This window comes from Equus caballus, chromosome 7 (assembly GCF_041296265.1).
Source record: "Equus caballus isolate H_3958 breed thoroughbred chromosome 7, TB-T2T, whole genome shotgun sequence".
In the NCBI taxonomy this organism is placed as follows: Eukaryota; Metazoa; Chordata; class Mammalia; order Perissodactyla; family Equidae; genus Equus; species Equus caballus.
The window spans coordinates 616,641-633,010 of record NC_091690.1 but is presented as its reverse complement, the minus strand read 5'-3'; the positions used below and the strand labels follow the sequence as shown (position 1 = coordinate 633,010).

The 16,370-nt window shown below is 58.3% G+C and overlaps 1 protein-coding gene and 1 long non-coding RNA gene across 3 annotated transcripts in view; both read left to right on the top strand.

Annotated features, from left to right (window-relative positions):
- Window positions 1-5,632: 5,632 nt before the first annotated feature.
- LOC138924929 (uncharacterized) lies at window positions 5,633-8,894 on the top strand. Its single transcript, XR_011440305.1, has 2 exons — window positions 5,633-6,068; window positions 6,321-8,894. It is a non-coding gene; the product is annotated as an uncharacterized lncRNA (long non-coding RNA).
- A 4,017-nt stretch (window positions 8,895-12,911) lies between these two features.
- Window positions 12,912-16,370, top strand: part of SBNO2 (strawberry notch homolog 2) — a 56,681-nt gene continuing 53,222 nt past the window's right edge. For both annotated transcript variants that reach the window (XM_023644318.2, XM_070272309.1), the window contains exon 1: window positions 12,912-13,056. The gene's annotated coding sequence lies outside the window, so the exon portion shown is untranslated. The remainder of the gene's footprint in view (window positions 13,057-16,370) is intronic.

The following is a 16,370-nucleotide window of genomic DNA, read 5'->3' as shown; positions in this document are numbered from 1 at the left end:
ATCAAACATCTCAGAAAGGAATAACGTCTGTTCTAGACAATATCTCCCAGAAAACAGAAGAGGAGGGCACACTGCCCAACTTAAATTCCTTTTGGTATCTTCCGTGTTTTTGACCACTGGCTTACACCCAATTTTCTTGGAATCTGGGGGTGCGTTTGACAATCTTAGTGTACGTAGGCCCCGCTATCCTTCACAGAGCCCACACCCCTCTCCTGAGGGTCAGGACACATGGAAGGGACTTGGGAAATGTTTGGTGACCATTACAGAAAGAGTTCTTGAAGGTGAAATCTCGACTCAGATGCCGCCTCCTCCGAGAAGCCCTCCTGGTCATTCTCTGGAACACTTGTCACCATCAGAAATTGTGTCGTTTATATATTTCTTTATGTGTTTTTCTTCTGTCTCTGGCAGTAGACTGGAAGGTCTCTGGGGCTGGGGTGGGTCTGTCTTGGACACTGCTGCATCCTCAGCAATGAGAGCTGTGCTGTCCAGCACAGCAGCCACTGTCTAGATGTGGCCCTTCAGCTCTTGTAATGTGGCTGCCCAAATTGAGATGTGCTGGGAGTGTAAACTACACACTGGATTTTGAAGGTTTAGCATGAAAAAAAACACATATATGTAGTATCTCAATAATTTACATTGATTGTGTGTTGCAATGATATAATCGGATATGTTAGGTTAAAACAAATATGTTATTAGAATTAACCACTTCGTAACCGCTAGGACGGCTATAATAAAAATACTGAGCAATAACAAGTATTGGCGAGGATGTGGGGAAACTGGAACTCTCATACAGACGGTGCAGCCACTTTGGAAAAAAATTCAAAAGGTTGAACATAATGATTCCACACGGCCAGCAATTCTGCTCCCAGGTTTATGCCCAAGAGAAATGGAAACTCGCTTCCACTCAAAAACTTGTACACAAATGTTCACAGCAACTAGATTCATAGTAGCCAGAAAGTGGAGACAACTGAAATGTGCATCGAAAGAAGAATGGATCCACACAATTGTCCACCCACACGCTGGAATGTGATGCAGCCGTGAAGAGGAGCGAGGCCCTGACACGGCTGCACGTGGACGGACCTGCACACACGACGCTCAGGGAGAGAAGCAGAGACGGAAGGACACACGGTGTGTGACCCCATTGACGTGAAACGTCCAGAACAGGCAGATCCACAGACAGAGAGCGGGCTCGTGGGGGCCAGGGGCTGAGGCTTGCAGAAGGGAAGCCACGTGCCCAGGTCCCGGGTGGAGCCAAGTGCCCAGCCTGGGAGCCCCCGGGAGCCTTGTGAGGTTCTAGCACCGACTGCTCCGGTGATGGGGGCCTTGGGGCTGCCCAGCTGTCCTGCTCAGTAGTGTTCATAACAAGCATCAAACCCAGGCCAGGCCAGCACGGGACCAGATTTTGGGGACCTTCCCAGCATCACGGGGCCTGAGACCCCCATGGGGGTGCTCTAAGCCTCTCCAGAGACACTCTCTCTGGCCCCTGCCCTTTGCCTAACAGAAATCCTCAGTGGAGGGGTCTCGGCCTCTCCCTTCCCATTTCTCTGGATGGGGATTAGCAACACCATACGTCGTCAGATACAAGAGGCCATGGCGGTGACATGTACGGTCTCCTTATGAACCATCACGGAAGGAAGAGACTCGGAGCCAGCGATGCCGCTCTGGATCGGAAGAGGCAGGCTGACCTCAGGGGCGGTAAACAGATGGATGGGAATAACGGTAATAGGAGTAGCCGATGGTTGCGGATATTTTTGGTAGTCTAGGAAAATCCTTTCTCTGCATTCTCTCGTCCTCCCCATCCCACAGGTTTTATTAAGGACCCTGGGCTACAGGTGGGACCCCCCCAGTACAGAGGTGGGGTCTCAGCTTACCATTGAGGGGCTCCAGCTTAAAGGTGAGGACCCCAGGTTACAAGTAGGGGGCCCCAGGTTACACTGGGGGCTCAGGTTACAGGTGGGGGACCCCGTTGTAGGTTGGGGCCTCGAGTTCCAAGTAGGAGGCCCCAGGCTATAGGTGAGGGCTCCAAGTTATAGGAAGGGGTTCCAGGTAATGGGGGGCCCCAGGTGACAGGTGGGAGCCCCAGGTGGCAGGTGGGGGCTCCAGGTGAGAGGTGGGAGCCCCAGGTGGCAGGTGGGGGCCCCACATGACAGGTGGGAGCCCCAGGTGACAGGTGGGAGCCCCAGGTGGCAGGTGGGGGCTCCAGGTGACAGGAAGGGGCCCCAGGTGAGAGGTGGGAGCCCCAGGTGACAGGTGGGAGCCCCAGGTGGCAGGTGGGGGCCCCAGGTATATGTGGGAGTCCACCGGCCTCTCCTGGGCTCAAGCCTTGCCTCTGCCCCCTTCTCCTCCTCCACGCTCCGTCCCTCACGCCTCTCATTTCTTCTGCCCACCCATGACCCCCACACACAGACATTCATACCCAGAGGCCCGCAAATCCACTTGCCCCTCACAGCCCCCCTTGCTGACCCTCTTGCTCCCCCAGCTCAATGCCAAGACCCCCCCCCACCACCTCTCCAGTGTGGACAAAGGAGGCCGCTGGCCCTCCCGGCCACTCTCCTGGCCAGCTGCCCCATCCTGGAGCTCCTCCAATTTGGTGGGTCTCTTAAAAGTCGGCTTCCTATCCCAGGACCACCCGTCTCCAGGGGCCCAGCTCAGCCCCCTACCCAAGGAGTAGGGGCCCCAGGAGCCAGAGGCGTCCTCCCCAAATCAGGTCCGCCTCCATCGGGGATCCAGCCTGGGTTGCAGGTGAGGACACAGCCAGGGCCAGTCTGTGTGGACCTGTGTGGCCGCCAGGGGGCGGGTGGGGACAGCAGCCGAGGCTCCTGGCGGGGTTGTGTGTGTGTGTGTGTGTGTGTGTGTGTGTGTATGAGACTCACACAGTGTGTCCAGCCCACACACAGTCCCTCGGGGCAGTGACACTCCAGGTCATCACCGTTGTCACACACATTGTCACAGACAGGGCAGGGAGGCCCAGACCGCAGGCCGGGTCATTCTCTGTCCAGCAGAGGGGGCCGTCCTGGGTGCAGTGGGGGGTTGAGCAGCATCCCTGGCCACGCACCCCCACTCAATGCCTGGAGCTCCCCCAGTGTGACAACCACAGATGTCCCCAGATGTGGCCCTGTGGCCCCTGGATTGCCCGGCCCAGGAATCACGGCTTTAGAAACACACACTGAGGTATTTACGGAGGAAAGGCTGTGCCATCTAGGATTTTGCTCCACAATATTCCCGGACGCGATGCGCAGGCTGCAGCATTTGGGAGAAAGTGTCCTCACGGGGCTCCTCCTGTTCCACTTTCAAGTCAGGAGGGGCGGGTTCACTGGTGGCCCCCAAAATCGATGTCCACGTCAAAGTCCCCAGAACCCGTGACCCTCACCTCACTGGGAACACGGTCTCTGTAGATGTCATCCAGCTAAGGATCTGGAGGTGAGGTCACCCTGGATGACGGAGGTGGGCCCGGAATCCGGTGACAAGTGTCCTTATGAGAGACACACAGGGGAGATCTGACAGACAGAGGCTGCGGGAAGACAGGCAGAGACTGGGGGACGTGGCCACAAGCCCGGGGATGCCTGGAGCCCCCAGAGGCTGGAGGAGGAAGGACAGACCCACCCCTGGAGCTTCTGGAGAGAACGTGGCCCCGCCCACCTGGATCCGGGCTGAAAACTGAGCAAAAGTAAATTTCTGTTGGTTTTTTTTTTGAGGAAGATTAGCCCTGAGCTAACTGCTGCCAATCCTCCTCTTTTTGCTGAGGTAGACTGGCGCTGAGCTCACACCCATGCCCATCTTCCTCTACTTTATATGTGGGATGCCTACCACAGCATGGCTTGATGAGCGGTGCCATGTCCGCACCCGGGATCCGAACTGACGAACCCCGGGCTGCCGAGAAGCAGAACATGCAAACTTAACCGCTGCCCCACTGGGCCGGCCCATTTCTGTTGTGTTTAAGTTGCCCAGTATGTGGCCGTTTCTTACAGCGACCCCAAGAGACTGGTATGTAAGGTCCCTGGAATTACTTATTGCAGGAAAATTCACCTTTTTACACATACAGTAGCATGAATTTTGACAAAAGAATATAGAAGTGTAATGACCACCATAATCAAGAAAGAAAGCGGCCGGCCCAGGGGTGCAGTGATTCAGTTTGCACGTCCGCTTCTCAGCAGCCCGGGGTTCACCGGTTCAGATCCCGGGTGTGGACATGGCACCGCTCGGCAAGCCATGCTGTGGCAGGCGTCCCACATATAAAGTAGAGGAAGATGGGCACGGATGTGAGCTCAGGGCCAGTCTTCCTCAGCAAAAAGAGGAGGATTGGCAGCAGATGTTAGCTCAGGGCTAATCTTCCTCAAAAAAAAAAAGGAAAGAAAATATTTCCCCCAAAAGCCCCCAGTGCCCCTTTGTGGTCATCACTTCCCTCCGCCCCCAGCCCTTCCCAAGAGGGCCCGGGTTCTGTCCCGATGGCCTGGTCTTCTCAGGATGTCACACAAACGGAACCCCACGGGCGTGGCCGGCTCCTCTGTTCCCCGGCACAGGCACGCGAGGGGGTGTTCACAGGTTTCAGTGACGATGCAGCCGCTGCCGTGAACACGTGTGGGCAGCTTGCCGTGTGGACGGAAGTTTTCATTTCTCTTCGGTCAGTTCCTGGAAGTGGACCGGCTGGGTCATGTGGCAATTCCGTGCTTGACATTTTGAGGAACCACCCGAAGTGCCCTGCACAGAGGCGGCGTCCCCACCAGCGATGCCAGAGAGTTCCGGTTGGCCTGCAGCCTCATTGGCACCTGATTTTGTCCGTTTGGGGGAATTTGGTCCATTTTGGGGGTTCTGTTTTGCCATTCAAACACGTGGCACATTATTTTTAAATGCGGCAACACGCACACACGGATTGATGGCTGCATGGAGGAGAAGATGGGCGTCTGGATACGTGGGAAACAAATACAGTAAGATGTTCATCGTAGGAACGAGGTGCGGCCTTTCCCACAAAACCCTTTCGACTCTTCCCCACACTTGAAAGTGCTCTTAATAAAATGTAGGGGGAAAGGTCCGAGAGCGGAACAGAGATGAAATGGGACCGGCCCGGAGTTGCTGATGGTTGAGGCTGGAGGTGGGGGGCGGGGGGGTTCCTGGAGGGTGCGTAGGAAGCGTCGGCAAGGACGTGGGGAAACCGGAACCTTGTGCACTTCTGGTGGGAATGTAAAATCGTGGAGCTGCTGTGGAAAACAGGATGATGCTTCCTCAAAAAGTCAAACATAGAATCATCATATGATCCAGCAACTCCACTTCTGGGTGTAGACCCAAGAGAATTGAAAGGGTCTTCAAGAGATGTCTGCCCACTCATGTTCACAGCAGCCAAAAGGTGGAAGTGCCCCAGTGTCCGTGGATGGATGACAGACACTCACAGTGTGGTCCATCCACACTCTGGAATATTACGCAGCCATGAAAAGGAAGGAGGTCCTGACACCTGCTCCCACGTGGATGGACCTGGAGGACGTGATGCTCAGTGACATGAGCCAGACACAGAAGGACACACACTGTGTGGTCCACTCACAGGAGGTCCCCAGAGGAGCCACATCCACAGAGACAGAAAGTGGATGAGGGGCCAGGGGCTGGGGGAGGGGCGGGAGTCAGTGTTTCATGGGGACAGAGCTTCAGTTTGGGGAGATGGAAGGTTCTGGAGACGGATGGAGGGGACGGTGGCACAACCGTGTGAATGTGCTTCATGCCGCCGAGCTCAATGTCACTTAAGATGGCAAACTTGTGTTATGTGTGTTTTACCAGAATTTTAGTTTTAATTCAGGGGTGGGAAACAGGCTCTGGCTCTTTGCTGGTGGGATGAAATGGTCGGTGCCCCCAAGGGCAGGGTGACTTCGTCTTCCAAAGTGACAGAGGGAAGGAACCGTGCCAGGGATCCCTCCCCCTCCTGACTCGCCCACGTGGGAGATGCCAGGACCTCGTGGCTGCCCCTGGCAAGGGAAGCCGTGCATGGAAACACCCTAGAAGTCCCCCAGAGGAGGGAGTAAATCAGCTGTGACACAGCCCGACTGCGGAACACCACGCGGCCCCCAAAAGAACCGGTGCCCTCGGTGAGTCCAGGGGCCAAGGACTCGGGCCGATATTAGGTGAGGAGCAGAGCTGAGAGCAGGAAGAGCCGACTGACCAGGGGCAGCTGGGGGCGGGGGTCAGTCGGGGCGTCGCCTCCCAGGGCTTCTCCTGGAAGGACACTCAGCGGGCTGGTCATCATGCAGGGCAGTGTGGGAGGGAGAGGTTAATCTGGGTACATTTCTTTATCGTGAAAATACACATCACATAAAATTGACCATCTTCACCATTTTCAGGGTACAGCTCAGCGGCATGAAGCACATTCACGTTGCTGTGCAACCATCCCCTCCATCCGTCTCCAGAACTTTCCATCTCCCCAAACTGCAGCTCTGTCCCCATGAAACACTGACTCCCACCCCTCCCCCAGCCCCTGGCCCCCCGTCCACTTTCTGTCTCTGTGGATGTGGCTCCTCTGGGGACCTCCTGTGGGTGGACCACACAGTGTGTGTCCTTCTGTGTCTGGCTCATGTCACTGAGCATCACGTCCTCCAGGTCCATCCACGTGGGAGCAGGTGTCAGGATCTCCTTCCTTTTCATGGCTGCGTAATATTCCTGGGTGAGGCTGGACCACACTGTGTGTGTCCGTCATCCGTCATGGACTCTGGGGGTGCTTCCACTTTTTGGCTGCTGTGAACGACGCTGCCGTGGGCACACCTGTGTGCAGACATCTGTTGAAGTCCCCACTTTCATCTCTTCGGGGAGCCGCCCGGGAGTGGAGCCGTGGGGTCTGATGGCGATGCTGTTTAACTTTTTGAGGAACCACTCGATTTTCCCGCAGCGGCTGCGCGCGGGGTGTACTTTTCACCCTGGGGTTTTGAAACGCGGGAATGAATTACCTCTTCGAAAACTTAGATTATCGCAGAGAAACACATCAGGAAATTCTCGACCGTGGGAAACTTCACAGGAAAAACAACTGGGTTGTGTGTAAAAAAAAAAAAAAAAAAAAATCACCAAACCACAGAGGAAAAAAATGAGAGAGAGAGAGACACAGAGGGTGAAGCCATAGGTTCATCAGCTGTGTTTAATTTGTCCCCCCCACCGGTGGACTTGTGGATCACCAGGATGGACTGGGTCACCAGGGCCAGCATCTGCTGGGACCCTGTGGGCACCAGAGACTGATGAGTGAATGAAGGAATGAGTGAAAAGGCTGCCCAGTGGAATCCAGGCCACACTGGGGCTCGCTCAGGACCCCTGGGTTGCCAGCCTCAGCTCTGGGCTCCTGTAACTACCTTGGGTCACATGGGCCCGTCCGTGAATGGGCCACTCACTCCTCCCAGGGTCCCTGGGGGCCTGGGAAATGCTCCGGAAGGTGCAAGGCAGACGGCCAGCCCCGTGCGAGCCCAGACGGCTCCTGCAGAGGTGCTGGCCAAGAGGGGTGCCCGGGGAGCTGTCTCCACCCTCCTCTCCCCAAGACCCCAGGCTCCCATTGACCCCTCTTGACTTGAATGGGGGGTGGGGTTTAGGAGCAGCGCTTACCGGAAGCAGGCGCCTGGCATGGGGAAGCCCGACCAGCAAGCCTCTCTCCCCTGGGACCTTGGGAGCCAGAGACATGTGGCAGCCAGCTGGACGCACAGCCAGGCCAGTGCAGAAGTGAAATTCCAGGACACCATTGGGCGTGAGCCAGCCCTCATTCTACGTCTGGGGAAACTGAGGCTTGGGAGAATTGGAGGCGGGCAGGGATGAGGGACTCACCGTCTCCGTGTGGCCAGGCCGCTGTGCCCTGACTGCATGTGGTGGTCTGGAGCGTGTGGCCCTGGGCCAGTGGCCATTTTGCTCCAGTCCCATTGTCCTCTCGTCTTCTCACCCCAGGGCCTTGGCACTTGCCGTGCCCGCTGCCTGGAACACTTCACTTCGAGTCCACCTAACTCCCTCCTTCTCTCATGACGGTTGCAGCTCAGTTCCCCCCCCCCCCCCCGTCCTCAGAAGCGCGTCCCTGGACCCCGGGGTCTGAGCCCCTGCCAGCACCGCCCCCCTTTTCAACTCCACCTGCGGGATCCTGTCAACCTACCTGCAGGTGCTTGTACAGAGTTGTGCTGTGGCTCACACATCAGCACGTGCAGGTGTGGCTGCCCTCCCGCAGCTCTGCCTGGAGAAGCTGGAGGAGACTCCTCGCCCCAGGCCACCCGCAGGGTGACAGCGATAATAATCGCGACTGACAAATGTTGACCTGAAGGTCAGCGCCCACCCGCCGGCCCCGAGGCTGAGGTCCCTCTCACCATCCCCCACCCGACAGAGGAGACTCCCGGGCTCAGAGAGGTCCCCGCATCCTTGCCCAGGGACGTATGGCCGTGTGCAGTGGGGGTCAGCCAACCCATTCTATCAAGGGCCAGAGAGCGAATATTTTCAGCTTTGCAGGCCGGACAGACGGCCACAGCTCTGCCCTTTGTGTCACAAAAGTAGCCAGAGACAGTACTTAAAAGAACGCATGTGGGGGCCCTGTGGCCGAGCGGTTGGGTTCATGCGCTCCACTTCAGTGGCCCGGGGTTTGCCGGTTCGGATCCCAGGTGCAGACATGGCACCGCTTGGCACGCCATGCTGTGGCAGGCGTCCCACATATAAAGTAGAGGAAGATGGGCATGGATGTGAGCTCAGGGCCAGTCCTCCTCAGCAAAAAGAGGAGGATTGGCAGCAGTTAGCTCAGGGCTGATCTCCCTGAAAAAACAGAGAAACACCACTATGTACTGGGAAGCTTTGGGGAAAGAGGAAAAGAAGAAGATCGTCAACAGATATTAGCTCAGGTGCCAATCTTTGAAAAAAAAAAATGAACGCACGCAGCTGTGCCAATAAAACTTTATTAACAAACAGCAAAACATGAATTTCATATCATTTTCCACGTGCCACGAAATGAGTCTTCTTCTGCTCTTTTTCAACCACTTAAAAACGTGAAGGCCATTCTCAGCTCAACGGGGTCTGTGGGCAGACGGACGGCAGGCCTGACCTGCCTGGTGGGCCGGAGTTTGCAGACCCCTCGAGGCCGCTTCACTCGGTTGCACTCCAGCGTCGGGATGCACATGGGTCCTGCTTCCTCTCCGGAGACTGGGTGGGGGCCAGACCCTGACGTGGCCCCCCGATCGCACGTCCTGGTGGTCAGCGTGGGTCGTCCACTGCCCTCGAGGGTGGGCAGGGCCAACAGACTGTGGCCAAAGTGACCGGATGTCACTCTGTGACCAGGCGGCATTATGGACCGCCCATCTTAGCTGACCTGACCTGCGTCCCCTCCTTGGGGGCCTGGGGAAGCAAACGGCCGAGCTGGCGCAGCCTGCCCCCCACCCCGAGCGGCCAAGGGCAGCCTTGAGCGTGCAGCCAGCAAGAAACGGGGCCCTCGGCCCTCCAACCACAAGGACATAAATCCTGCAGCAACCGGAGGGAGCTGAGAGCAGAGCCCTCCCCGTTCCGGCCTCCCCGGGAGCCCCCAGCCCTGGCCGCACAACCCACAGTGGGATCAATCTCTGCTGTTTCTAGTTCAGTCCAGATGCTCCTCACCCCATTGGCTGACATCAGAAGATCTCACCCCATTGGCTGACTCCATGTAACCATGGGATCCCAGCTCAGCCAATCAGGGCTTTGCATTCCCCGGCCTCAGCGATTGGTTCAACAAGGACACGTGACCATGGTTGGGCCAATCGGAACCTTCCCTGGGACTTTTGCTGCCTCTCCTGAGGAAAAGCTGCTGGCCTTCTGCTAGCCTGTGAAGCCGACGAGGGGGGGTGATTTTTTGGATTTGTTCTGGGGCTGCTGGTGCCATCTTTGTCCCCACAAGCAGGGAGGAGAAAAGCCAAGGAGGATGGCAGAGCCTAAAGGTAGAGAGATGGATGACTCTGTAAAACTGAGGATCCTGGATCCAGCCGAACCTGAAACCGACTGGACCAGTGGGTCTCAACCGGAGGCAATCTCCCCCACCCAGGGGACACTGGGCCATGTCTGGGGACATCTGTGGTTGTCACACTGGGGGTCCTCCTGGCATCGAGTGGGTGGGGGCCAGAGTTGCTACGCCACCCCCCACAGCACCCAGGACAGCTGCTCAACACGACGAATCATCTGGTCCCAAATGCCAGCAGTGCCGAGGGGGAGAACCCTGAGTTAGATCTATCCTTGGACCTTTCAGTTCCATGAGCAAAAAAATTCCCAGTATGAAAAAAAAAGCCAGTTTCAGTTTCCGTTTCTGTCATTTGCAACCAAAAGATTCTAACCCATCTGGGAGATAAGACTCAGGCAGGGGGTTTTGGAGATGGAAGCTGCAGATGGCCGGCCTGGCTGGGCTGCGCCCCCACGAGCGAGCGCCCGGCCCAGGGACATTAATGGGGTAATGGGGAGGGGGGACGTGGTCAGCCCCGTACTCCGACTACTTTTTCTAATAGGCTTAGTTTTCGATTTACTGAAAAGTTGCAAAGACACCGTGCAGACATCCTGCATAGCCAGCACTTTCCCGCATTGTCAACACCTCCCGTTCGTGGGGGATGTTTCTCATTGATGATTACTATTAACCCAAGCCTGCTTTTCAGCAGATTTCTTTTAGTTTTTCCCTGACATCCCCTTACTGCCCCAGCGCCCTATCTGGGATCCCACATGACATGCAGTTCCCACGTCTCCTGGGGCCCCTCTGGGCTCTGACAGTTTCTCAGGCTCTCCTCGGTTTTGCTGAGCTGGACGGTGGGTTGTTTTTGTTTGTTTGTTTGTTTTTTGAGGAAGATTAGCCCTGAGCTAACATGTGCTGCCAATCCTCCTCTTCTTGCTGAGGAAGACTGGCCGTGAGCTAACATCCGTGCCCATCTTCCTCTTCAAAACATTTTCATCTCTCCCTAAAAACATCAGGTCCCCGTCAGCATCACGCCCACCCCCTCCCCAGCCCCTGGCCCCCACGAGCCCGCTCTCTGTCTGTGGATCGGCCTGTTCTGGACGTTTCACGTCCATGGGGTCACACGCCGTGTGTCCTTCCGTCTCTGCTTCTCTCCCTGAGCGTCGTGTGTGCAGGTCCGTCCACGTGCAGCCATGTCAGGGCCTTGCTCCTCTTCATGGCTGCGTCGTGCTCCAGCGTGTGGGTGGACACGCGTGTGTGTCCATCATCTGCCAAAGTACGTCTGCGTTGTCTGCACTTCTTGGCTATCGTGAATTGTACTGCTACAAATTTATTTGTTTTTTTAAACATTTTTCTCATGAAGTCCTCAACATATCTCAGGTCCTGCTCCAAAAGCTTAACACGTACCGGTTCTCAACAAATTCTCACAAAGACCCTCCGAGGGAGGTACTGTGATTATTGGCATTTTATAGATGGGGAAACGGAGGCACAGAGAGGTTAACTAACTCGCCTGGAGTCACACAGCCACTGGGCGGCAGAGCTGGAATGGAACCCAGAAAGTCTGAACCCTCGTGCTCTGCAGCTAAGGCTCTGTCCTGTCGGTCATCCTTACAGTCCTGGGGGACACGAGGTGACCAGCGGGGGAGGAGAAACACCCCAGACCCACTCCAAAACCCACCCTCCAAGTTCCCACCCGTTGGAACCCAGCTTCCCTCCCATGCCCTGCAGGTTGTGATGGGGACGCCCGATCCGGGGCTGCAGCGTCTGGCTTATTCCTAAGCCCCGGGGCATGCAGGGTGCCGGGACCCCAGGAAGGTCTCCCAAGACCCGCCGACGCCCCTCGGGAGCCCCGCGCCTCCCGTGCCGCTGGGACCTGGACGTGAGTCAGCCCGGCCCCCGCAGGCCTGGAATTTCCCTGTGGGGCTGGGCAGATCCAAGGTGAAGGTTCAGGAAGTCCCATCACAGGTGACATCAGCACTGGAGGCTGGCGCCGTCTACACCCGGGGGGGGGCGGGTCGGGACAGCCCGGAGCTGGGGGAGGGAAGGGCTCATCCATCTGCTCGGACCCTGGCCTGGCACCCGTGTTCGGGGCACCTGCCCGGGAAGGGCCCTGAACGGTGAGGATGTTCCACTGTTCGTGGTCCCTTGTGTCCCCAGCACCCTGCCCCAGGAGGCACCCAGAAAATGCCTCTTGGGTGAGTACGTGGCCCCAACCGGCGGGCGGCCTTGTGTCCCTCCCCTTCGCCCACCTTACGGCCCAGCCGTCTCCCTCCACAGGCCCTCTCCCCTTCAGCGCCCGCCCCCGCCCCGCTGCATCTCTGCAGGTGTTTGAAGTCCTCCATGGCTCCCCATCGCCCTGGGGACCAAGCCGAGCTGACGGGGAGTTGGGGTGAGGACTGGGGGAGGGTCCTCACCCCCACCCAGCTGTCCTCCAGCCACGCCTGGCTCTCCATGGGCCTTTGACAGGGAGAAATGCAAAGTTTGACTCCTTCTGGCTTGGGAGCAGCAGCTCGGCCTCCTCTGGCCTCGGTCTCGCCAGAAGATGAGTCTTCAGAGATGTGGCCCCTCAGTCCCATCTGGTCCAGCACATGTGGGCAGATCGAGCCCCACCCTGACCATATGACTCGATCGCCCCATCACCTTCGATGGCTCCCTACTGCCCCCAGGATAAAGGCCACGTCCTGGCTTTCTGGGCCCCCCCATTACCCCACCTCCCCCTTCCCAGCCTCACTGCCCCAGGCCCCTGCACACGCTCCCTGGATGCTCTCCCCACTCTGGGCCTTTGCACGTGCTGCACCCTCTCCCTGAGAGTCCCTCTCCTTTGGGGCTGACTGCTGGTCTTTCTCCTCCTTCACGCCTGCTCCCCAACCTCAGGGCCCAGGCCTGATACAGCCTGTGTGTGTGCGTGAGGGCGATCCCTCTGGTGTCACATTTAACCCCTGCAGCTCTGGTGTCCCAGCCTCGTAAAGAGGCGGGAAAGCCTGTCTGGGCCGGATCTCAAACCCGTCGGACGGGTTTTCGGCGGCCCGAAGTCGTCCTGGCTCAGAGGCAGCCCTGGCAGGGCCTGGCAGGATCCCACTCTAGGCTCAGGCCGGGCCGGAGGGAGCTGAGGGAGCCGCAGGGCCCTGGAACCAGCCAGCCAGTGCCGCCTGAGGACAGCTCGGGGACAGTGGCAGGTGGGCCCGGGCACAGGGCGGGCGTGGTGGCCGGACAGGGCGGATGCCTCTGAGAGGATGGCTGGAGACAGAGACAGAGGGTCAGACTGAGAGACGTGGGAACAGAGAGACAGAGAATCTGAGAGACACAGAGAGAGACATGGGGAGAGGGGCCGAGGGAGCACAGACACTTGTGTGACGGGGGCAGGCCCCCTCCCCCGCCCCTGGGGCTCCTGCCTCAGTTTCCCCTTCTGCACCACAGGAAGGGCCCGATTGGGGCTTGAGAGAGAGACCAGAGGAGGAGGAGAGGGAAGGGGCTGGGGAGGCGGGAACCGAGTCGCGGGCCCGGCCCGAGGGGAAGTGTGTGCGGAAAGGAGAAGTGGCGAGGGACCAGCGGAGGGTGGAGGTCCTCCCGCGGGTCGGGAACGCCGGGGCTTTCCAGAATGTGGAGAAACAGGAAGTGGCTCGCCCCACCCCAGCTCTGTGGGGCCGGGCTGGGCCCACCTGCCCCGCCTCACCTGCCCAGGTCTGCCCTCCCCACCCAACCCGGCCCCACAGGCTCCTGGGTGCGCCCTCCGCCTGCCTCAGTCTCCTGGACTGCACGGCGCGCACGGCCCAGGACTCCTTCCCGGGAGGGAAACTGAGGCTGGGAGAGGGGAGCTCCCAGGGGGCGCTTCCCAGATGGGGAAACTGAGGGACAGCCCAAGCATGTTGTCATCCACCTACAGCGAAGCCCCCGGGGCGGGGGGACCTGACCTTGGGAGTCTGTCTGCAGTTCTCCGCTGTCTGAAATAACTAATGAACACAGCCTCCCGCCCAATGTTTGTCCTCCGAGCGTGGCCACTTAGCAGGCGAGAACCCTGCAGTGTGGACAGAGGGAGCCGCTTGCCCAGAGCCTCCCGGCCCCGCCCCAGCTCTGGGACCCCCTTTGTATCTGCAACCTCCCCGCCTTGGGTCACCTGATTTCGCCAATAAAAACACAGGACTCCCCGTTCGATGGGAATTTCAGACACACGGAGGCCATCGCTCTAGTATAAGTATATCCCAAATACCGCCCAGGACGTACCGAGGCTAAAAGCCTTCGTGTCCTTTAAGTTCAAAGTTCACTGGGCGCCCTGTGTTTCTATCTGGCGACCCTGCTGCCCCGAGCCTGGTCAGAGGGCCAGGGGGACACTTGGGGGGGTCCCTGCGCGGGACGGGGGCCATGGGAGGGCTTGGGTGGGGGGTGGAGCGTCTTTGACCTCAGATGGGGCCTCACCAGACAGACCTCTGGCCTCCCGCAAGGCCCGGCCCCACTGGAGAGGGGGCCTCGGCGCATGTGACCAGCAGGACATGCCCCCCCCACCCCCAGAGTGGGTCCTTCTGCAGCCTGACCCAGCAGAGCTGGGCCTCCAGGGCCAGCCATGCATCAGCACAGCCCCAAATCCCTCCTCTCTGGCCTCCTCCTTATCATTATCTTATTGAACCCCCGCTTAGGCGGCCCCAAGGACTCCTCCTAGGAAAGATCCAGAAACACCCTTGGGAACAGGCATGATGGTTAGACACCAGGCACCGTCCATTTATCTGTCTGAACAGCCTAGGAGGTAGTCATTCTTGTTATCGCCATCCCCCTTTTACAGGTGGGGAATCGGAGGCACAGAGAGGTTAAGTAGCTCCTGGGGGGTCACACAGCATGTAAGCAGTGCTGCAGGGAGAGCCGGGCTTCCAGCTTCAGAGCACTGTCCTTTCTGCTCTCCCAGGCCGCCCTGGAAATCCCCGAATCTGACTAATTCCCTAGACATCCCCAGACTTGGCAGATTCCTCCACGCTGAGATGGCTGGACCCACCCTGGCCTGGGCAAACTGCCCCCACGTCAGGCGAAATTACCCGTCGGGACCTCGTGGTTTCCCGGGGTGGACGTGGCAGAGGTCGAGTCCACGCCTCCCGGAGGCCGGCTCTGTGACCTCGGGCCGGCTCCTGAGCCGTGATGCGCCTCGGCGTCCCCACCAGCAGAAGGCAGGTAATACCGCTCACTGCCTCCCAGGGCCGGCCGCGGCGGGCCTGGCGGCTTCGTTGGCGTGCAACTCAGGGCGCACAGTGGGGGGAGCCTCATGCTTCATGGAAAGCTCTGCCGTCGCCGTTCCAGATTCTTAATCCTTTTTGAACGAGGGGCCCCGCAAATCATGAGGTCTGGTCCCGTGTGGGAAGAGATGGGAAAACGCTGTCGGACGCTCTGTCCCCAGATCGGCTCACTCACCTGTTCGAAGCTTAGGTGTCTCTTGCTCAGTTTGATTTCATTAGTTATGAAAAACAGTCTCAAAGTCAAGGTTATAACCCAAATTGCCAAGAACTCTGCACACCAAAGCAAGCTCGCTCTGGATGAATCACTTCTCTCTGGGTCTCAGTTTCCCCATCTGCTCCCTTGTGCTTGTGGGTTTAGGGATGGGGGAGCTCCTTGGGCTGAGTTTTGTAGGGCAAACAGCTTTCAAACATACTCATCTCTCTGACCAGACCAGGCCCTTGAACAGCTTTGATTCTAACTGGGCTGTCCTTCCTCCCCTCGTCTGTCTGGCAAACTCCTACTTGAACTTCAAAGCCCCAGCTTCAACACCCGCTCCTCCATGCAGCCCTCCATGATGCAGAGCCTCCTGATCTTGCAGAAGGGAATGTCTCCCCTAGTCTGGGGGCCTCCTGAGGGCTGGGCTGAGAACTGAGTCCTCTCTGGGTCCCCAGCTTTGTCCAGCTCAAGGCCAGACACAGAGCAGCATCCATGAGTTCATTGAATGAATAAACAAACCCTTGGAGAGGTGACCTCTAATTTTAGGGGGTTGGGATGGGGCAGAGGCCTCTGGCTGGTGGTGAGGTCAAGCCTGCGAAGCCGTGGCAGAGCCATCATTGCTGAAAACCCAGCTGGGGAAGGGGTGGTGCCCCCCGCACTGGATCTGCCAGAACCAGCCCGGCCCATCTAGTGAGGGGTCCAACAGGCTCGAGTCACAGGAAAGCTGCCCTCCGTGCCAGCACCGAGTCCCGCCCTCTTCCTGGCAGTGTGGTAAATCCCAGCATCGGCATCGTTTGCATCAGGCCCCTGGAAGCCCTGATGGGGAGGGAGCCAGCAGGGAGCCGGCCTGACGGGCTCTGGGTCTCTCTCCGGGTGGCCCCTGGGGCTTCCAGACCCCCGACCCCACTGTGCAGGAGGCAGATTGACGGGAGGACGGCTACTGGTGGGGAGGCAATAGAGAGAGCACGACAGGGGGCCAGGGAGTCTCCGAGGAGGGGGCTTCAGAGCCAGATCTGTGTTTTACAAGAACCCCAGTAGTTTCAAGGTCAGGGGTGAGAGGGCAGCAGGGGAGGGAACA